At 40.5% G+C, this 8,246-nt stretch overlaps 1 non-coding gene across 1 annotated transcript; it reads left to right on the top strand.

Moving 5' to 3' along the window:
* Positions 1–5,427: 5,427 nt before the first annotated feature.
* Positions 5,428–5,534, top strand: LOC141609707 (small nucleolar RNA R71). Its single transcript, XR_012527625.1, has one exon. It is a non-coding gene; the product is annotated as a small nucleolar RNA R71 (small nucleolar RNA).
* The last annotated feature ends 2,712 nt before the right edge of the window (positions 5,535–8,246 follow it).

Below are 8,246 nucleotides of genomic sequence, written 5' to 3'. Positions count from 1 at the left end.
CCAATGTTGACCCGACCCGAGGTGACCCAATCCGAAAAGACCCGACTCATAACTGACCTGATCCCAAAGGACTTGAAGTGACCCAAAATGACCCAAAACGACTAGTACTAACTCATATTAATATTATATATATCAAAATAAAGTTTCATTGGTTACAATAATCCCTAATAAATGGTTAAATTTGCAAAATAGCATTTCTTAATCAAAATAGTATTAACTTAAGTGCTTATCCATTAACTCAAAAGCAACTCGACCCAAAATGACCTATACCCGAAAATGACCCGACCCGAAATGACCCGACAACAGGTCACCCGAAATTGACCCGAAACCCGAAAGTGACCCGATCCGATCCAACCCGACCCGAAATATGTGGCAGACCCGAAATGACCCGACCCAAACTGACCCGACCCGTACCCGACCCGAGTGACCCGTTTTGCCAGGTCTAGGTATAGTTCATGCATACACTATGCTATGCATGAAACTAGTTTTGTCATTTTGGATTTTACAAATGGGAACAATAAAATAAGAACACCTCAATGGTACCGAGGTGTGAGTCCTTTGATGTTGCTAGGACTAAACCAACAATGATCAAAATGAAATAAAATACAAAGAGATATAGACAAACCATGGGAGTGTAGGAGTCTCCAAGGCTTGCTAGTCTTCCATCATGCTATCATCATCACCACTTCCCTCATGAGAAGTGGTCACATTGCCACTTTCCTTGTCATTTGCTTCTTCACTTTCTTCCTCATCTTGCTCATCATCATCTTCACCATTTCTTTCTTCTTCCATTGCTTCTTCCTCAATATTATCATCAACTTCTTCATCATTTCCAACAACCTCATTATCTCCCACCACGTCCCTAGATGCACCCGGAAATAAGACTTCTCTATCCGCCCAACTAGGCAAAGGACAAGATGGATCAAGGAGTCCTTGCCTAGCTAGATGTAGGAGGGGTGGATATTGAGCCAAATACGCATTTTTCCGATCTTCATGGGCTTGCTTGTGCATTGCTTGCATGAGAAGAGTCACATAGTCTTTCCCAATTTCAATTCCTTCCGGCTTGAACTCTTCATACTCAAAGGGGTAAGGTGGTATGACAATGGAAGAGGAGGGGTTTTCAAGATCACCCTTTTGTTGTTGAATGATATACTCGGCTTCTTCGGAAAGGGGAAGTAGATAATTGGTCCGGTGGACGCTTAGGCGACAAATCTTCGAGGGCAAGGTGAACGATCTAGCTTCACTAGTTAGCCATCCATATTTAGTGTCAAGGGGGTTATGGGCAACCCACTTGAACTTGTGAATCATAATATGCATATCAATAAGATGGCCACCTTCCTTTGCTTTGTACTTCTTATCCTTATTGAAATTAGGATCAAAGTGCTTAGCTAGGACCGTGACTAGGCCGCCATTGACAATAACGGTCGTGCCCTTCTTCCCATTATCAACATTAAGCCATCTATCAACCAATAGCCTCAAATAATTGTAAGGCTTGGTGTGAATTCTTCCGATATTCAAAGCCGATTCAAGGAGAATAAAATCGAGTCTTGTGAAATGATTGGTGTCTTTCCTAGCAATTATGGTATTTCCCACAACCTTGTGCCATACTCTTATGCCCGGATGATGGACCAAAAGAGCACGACATGCATGAAAATCCTCAAATTTCTTCCCGGAGATTGCCTCCCAAAGAGGTTCGGGGTCATACTTTCCATAACTCTTGAAATAACTTTGTTCATCACTAAGACCCAAAATTTCACCCAATTCCTTAAAGGTAATGCGTCTACTAACATTAGCTAGACGAAACTCGATATTTTCCCTATTCTCAACTTTGGTGATTTTTAAAGAACTTAAGAATTCCAAGACAAGGGAGGGGAATGTCAATTCCTTTGTTTCAAACAATTTCTCCAACCCCATGGCTTTGAAAAAGACTTTTGTTTGTTCAAGAACACCCAATTTTTCCAAGGCATCTTTACAAATGAATTTGGTGGATTGAATAGATTTCATAGCAAACTTGACAAAGGTATTTCTATGGGTATCGGAAATAAAAGTTACCTCCGGATAATGCAAAAGTTGATTAATTACCGGAGTAGAGGATGTTGATGGTCCCATAGAAGGTTGTTGTTGTTGTTGCACTTCCAAGTTTGGTGTTGCCACCACCATAGCCAAAGCTTTCTTTGTTTGAAGAGCCTTTTGCCTTTGTGAGAGTGCCTTAGCCTTTGGTGCCTTTGTTGCCTTTGTTGCACCCTTAGTCCTTGCCATTGATGAGCTTAACCAAGAAAAGAATGAAAAATCTTCAATATGTAGGATGCCCAAATCGATTTTAAGGTGAAAGGCTTTGCCTTTATGAAAACAAAAATCGACTCAAAGGTTGAAGATTTTGTTCTTGGTTTTGATTTTTGTTGAAGATGGAGTGATTAAATTGCTGTGGGAAGGATGGTTTAATTTGATTTTGGTGAATGTTGTTGAGGTTTTTTATTTTTATGATGGAGAGGATGAGGGTTTTGATGTTGTGGGTAGTGTTTATGAATGAATGAATGAATGAATGAAGGTGGGAGGGGTTTTAAAAAAGCCGAAAATTTCAAAACTGCAGGGGCAATCCGTGCAGAATAGGCTCAATCCGTGCGGATTCTGCTTCTTCAATCTTTGCAAAAGCTCGCCTAAAGACGGGCGGATTTGGTACAATCCGCTCGGATTTACTGAACACGGGACGGACGGATTTTTTCAAAGACGGACGGATTTCAGTCAAGAGATTTTTGCTTGTTTTCTTCAGCTGCAAAGACGGGCGTCTTTTTTACAAGACGGACGGATTCTTCAAGACGGGCGGATTTTTGGGAATCCGCTCGGATTCTTTAACAGTCAAGAAAATTCCAAAACTCAGCTCAGTTCAAGACGGGCGTCTTTTCTGCAGGACGCTCGGATTGCATAAGACGGGCGGATTCTCTGGAATCCGCTCGGATTCTTCCTCTGTGTACACGGATTCAGTTCCATCCGTGCACAGCGCATTCCCTTTTTCATTCTTCCATTCTTTCTTCCAAGGCTTGTGTTCTTCATTGTGGGGGCAATACGAAGGCATGAATAGCCTAGGCAATTGCCATCCCCACACTAAGGTAAAGCACTACACATCAATTGAAGTCGTTAGTCCCTCCCTCACTTCTCTCTTACATGACAATTATTTTGATCAAAGTAAATAAAAATCCAAAAATGACAAAAATGCAATACAAGAATTGAAATGTAAGTTAGGGAGTTAGAAATATTTACAAGTGGTGGTTTAGGGAGGACTCCACCAAACTCTCATTCTTGATGAGATGTCAAGGGGGCATGTTCAAGGTGTTGTTGATGTTGCTCAACACCTTGAAAAAGTAATCAAAAGCTTGTTCATTATTATGGTAGAGGTCCTCAATTGACCGTGGCCCTTGTTGTTGATCATGATCGATGGCATGCCCAATGTAGGGATTAAAAATCCCTTCAAACTCGTCGTCCCAAAGACCACAAACTTCATTGAGTTGATCATTGAAAATCTCTTGCTTAGATGGAGACAACTCTCCCAATTTCTTCTCTTCGCCAATGAGGCCATCCTCTTCTTCCTTGGTTGATTTTGATGAGCTTTGCAAGCTCTCCTTGTCATAATTCACTTGCTCTTTGAATGGAGCATCTTCAATTTTCTTCCTCCATTGGAGTTCCGATTTCTTCCTTTCATCTTTTCGGCTATAATGATCAATCATAAAACATGGCTCATGCAAACGAGGAGCTCTCATGGTCTTGTCAAGATTAAAAGTTATGCTTTCATCTCCCACTTCTAGAGTGAGCTCTCCATGTTTCACATCAATCACCGCACCCGCGGTGTGTAGGAAAGGTCTTCCTAGGATGATTGGAATGTTGGAATCTTCCTCCATAGCAACAATGACAAAGTCCACCGGGATGAAAAACTTCCCAATTCGCACGGGGACATCTTCCCATATCCCTAATGGTGTCTTCGTCGATCTATCGGCCATTTGGAGTGTGATGTTGGTGCATTTAAGCTCTCCCATTCCCAACCTTTTACTTACCGAGTACGGCATGACACTCACACTAGCCCCTAGATCACATAAGGCTTTGTTGATCGTCGTGTCGCCAATGGTACACGGTATTGAGAAGCTCCCCGGATCCTTTAACTTTGGAGGTGAACTCCCTTGAAGTATTGCACTACTCACCTTAGTGAAGGCGATAGTCTCAAGTTTCCGGATCGACTTCTTCTTTGTGAGGATATCTTTCATGTACTTTGCATAGGCCGGAACGTGGTTGATTAACTCCGTGAAAGGAATTGAGACTTCTAAATTCTTCACAATTTCCATGAACTTTCCAAGTTGATCATCAAATTTGGGCTTGGCTTGACGACTTGGAAAAGGAAGTCTAATCACAATGGGCTCCTTCTCTTTGGCCTTGTCTTCATTTTTCTTTGAACTTTCTTCTTTTGATGATTCTCCATCTTTGGAGTTTTGCACAATTTCATCCTTTTCACTCGCTTCCACAACTTCATCCTCAACTTGCTTCTTCGGTGCTTCATACATTGTACCACTTCTCAAGTGAATGGCACTAACCGTTTCATGTCTAGGGGGATTACTTTGAGGTGGTAATTGCCCCTTTTGTCTTTGTGAGCTTGAAGATGCTAGTTGAGTCAATTGTGTTTCCAACATCTTGGTGTGAGCTAGAATGTTGTTGATGGTGGTTTCTTTTACTTGGCTATCTTTTTGCATTTGGGTGAAAAATTCTTGTTGATTCTTTTGCATTTGGAGGACCGCTTTTTGGACATCAAAACCTTGGTCATTTTGGTGATTGTATGGATTTTGATTTTGGTAACCTTTGTTTTGATTGTAAAAGGGTCTTTGATTTTGGTTTCTCATGGGTGGTGGAGTATATGTTGTTTGAGGGTTTTGAACATTTTGGCTCTTGTATGAGAGATTTGGATGGAACTTGGTGTTTTCATTGTAAAAATTTGAATAAGGGGTACCACTTTTGTAAGCTTGGAAAGCATTAACTTGTTCGGTTGTTCCCCTACACTCACTTGGGTCATGACCCAAAGTTCCACAATTCTCACATATCCCACTTGGGATTGATGAGGAGGCCGTCATGGCATTGACATGATGCTTCGATGATTTTGAGTTTTCCTCAAGTCTAGCCATAGCTTGTTCAAACTTCAAGTTGATTGTATCGATATGGGAGCTTAGTTGGGCACCTAATTGAGTAACGGCGTCCACTTCATACTTTCCTCCTCTAGTAGCCTTGCGAGGCCTACTATATTGTGAATTGTGGATTGCCATCTCTTCAATTTTGCTCCAAGTTTGGTTGTCATCAACCTCGGTAAACATCCGATTCGATCCCATATTGAGAATGTTCCTAGAATCTTCATATAAACCATTCCAAAATTGTTGCACCAAAAACCATTCGCTAAGTCCATGGTGAGGACATGAGCGACAAATTCCCTTGAACCGCTCCCAAGCTTCATATAAAGACTCTTCATCCCTTTGCTTAAAACCCGTAATTTGAGCTCTTAGCATGTTGGTCTTTTCCGGTGGGTAGAATTTTTTGTAGAAAGCTAGAGCCAACTTCTTCCAAGAATCTATTCCAAGGGTGGCCTTATCAAGGCCCTTCAACCATTGCTTTGCGGTGCCGATTAAGGAAAAAGGAAATAAGACCCATCTAATTTGGTCTTGAGTCACGCCCGTTTGAGAGATAGCATCACAATAATCGCAAAAGGTTTCCATATGAGAATGAGGGTCCTCACTAGGCATTCCCCCGAATTGGCTTCTCTCAACTAGTTGGATGAAGGCGGACTTGGCAATAAAATTTCCGGTGAGGTGTTGCGGTGTAGGAGTATCATTTGGTAGATTCTCCTCGGTGGGTACGGAGTGTGACGAGAATTTTGGCATTGTAGGTGGATTTTGTGGGGTATTGTGTAATGGGTTTTCTTCTCCTTCTATTGCGAAAGGATTGACAAACTCACTAGTGGGTTGAACAACTTCACTAACACCTCTCAAATTCCTCCTAACAAGTCTCCTATTGTTCGTCAAGGTTCTTTCGATTTCACGGTCAAAAGGTAACAAATCACTTTGTAACCTTCTAGACATGCAAAATATCAAACAACTCAAAAACAATTAGAACAAACCTTGAGGATTTTTACTTCCTCAAGGCGAAGAAAGACACAACTAATAACAAAAAGGAAATCTAAATCAAACAAACACCGTCCCCGGCAACGGCGCCATTTTTGATCGGTCCGTTTCCTATTTACAGATAAATAGATGTGGTCGTTGGTCACGGTTGAATCAAAACACAATTTATAGCTTAACAAGCAACTCTACAATTAGTAAAGAGGCAAGTAAAGGTCGGATCCCAAGGGACGGGAGTTGAAATGAGATTTCTATTGTAACTAGTGGTGTCTAAGGGGTGTCACAAATTGGGTTGATGTAGAAGGTTACTAAACTAGAATAACAATGAAAATAAACAAGCAAGATGAATTAAAGGGGTGTAAACAATTGATTAAAGGCACTAGGGTGTCATGGGGTCATAGGGGAATCATGGGATATGATCATACAAACATGTTCTCAAATTATAAGCAAGCAATTATTGTTGTGATGGATTGAATTGGGTTATATCTTACAATCCTAGGAAAGTTTGGGTCCCGGAGCCGAATCGATTAGATTGTACAACACCTACAAGTCGACTTAATCTTCCCTACTCAACAACATGCATGGTCTAATGAGACTCGAGTTGGGTTATGTCTTACAAGTCTCATTGAAAAGATAGGAGATGATAGTAAATGCAAGGATTCATAGGCTTAGCATTTCATCAAATATAACATGTGCATGAGTTGAGATCAAAACAAGCAAGCAAATAAGATATGAAAGCATATTGATTTAAGCATGAATCATTCCCCATGTTGGTTTCCCCTAATCACCCATTAACCCTAGCTAAGAGATTACTCACTCATTATCATGTTGATCATGCTAGCAAGGTTGTCAATCATACCAACAATATGAAACATGATGAATAAATGAAAGTAATTAACAATAATTAAAAAGGGATTAAGAGATTATACCTACTAATGATTCCAATAATAAAGCAAGAATAATATAAGTACTTGAATGCTAGATTGAGAGGTTGTCAATCTCCCAATAATAACCCAAATAATCTTCAATTACCCAAAATAAAGGATGAACAAAAGAGAGATTAAAGAACTAAAACTTGGATTAAAACTTGATTAATACTTGATTACAATATTGAAGAGAGATTTGATTGATATTAACTACACTAATTATTGATAAGAAGAACATGCTCCTCTAATTAGACTAATGTGGTATTTATAGTGGAAATTAGGGAGGATGCATTAGGGTTAACTAAGGGCTAAACTAGTAATTACACTTTTTAAGTTGAGCAAGGAGAAGCCGGTATTTTTGGAGAGAAGGGCTTCTCTTTTCGTAGCTTGAAGAAGACAACCCGTCTTTGTGAAGGAATCCGGGCGGATTAAGGTCGGGACGGCGGATTTGGGCGATGGAATCCGAGCGGATTCGGGGAATCCGGGCGGATTGCGAGGGGAATCCGAGCGGATTCAGTGGGACGCTCGGATTGTGCAAGGGCGGGGACGGGCGGATTGTTGACAATCCGCTCGGATTGTCAGTCAGCGTGGTAACTTCTTCTTTTCTTCCCTTTTCTTCATAAATTCCTTGGGGATTTCCTTGGGGACTCAAGGATCTTTTCTCAACATTGCTCTTCTACTAAGATATGTACAAAGGCCTTCTAATCTTGTCCCTCCTTGATGCTTGGTCATTGAATTTGATCAATTTAGTCTTGTTTTGCCCTGAAAATGCAAGATTCTTACTCCTTTCCTACCAAGGGACCAAAATCTCAAAGAATATGCAAAACAAAGAACTAAAGATAAGAAATGAACTAAATAAGTACTAAAAAGCATGGAAACAAGGGTAATTCGGGGGCTAAATATGCGCCAATTATGGTCACATCATATAGCTCAGTGGGAGTTTATCGCACATGTCTTATTGGTTAAAATATTGCTTTGCGAAAGTAATGGTATTATGACCTTGTCCCAAATCGACCTTGTTACATACGAGCCATAGCATTACAATCCGAAAATTGTTACTCAAGAGTATATTTACTTTAAAGTGAGGGTCTCTTTAAAGGTAAATAGAGCTTTAGAGTACGCAAATGCATAAGATTGACATGAAGATGTTGATCAAGATTAATTATGTTAGGAATCA

This window comes from Silene latifolia, chromosome 10 (assembly GCF_048544455.1).
Source record: "Silene latifolia isolate original U9 population chromosome 10, ASM4854445v1, whole genome shotgun sequence".
Taxonomy (NCBI): Eukaryota; Viridiplantae; Streptophyta; class Magnoliopsida; order Caryophyllales; family Caryophyllaceae; genus Silene; species Silene latifolia.
This window is presented reverse-complemented; position numbering and strand designations above follow the sequence as displayed.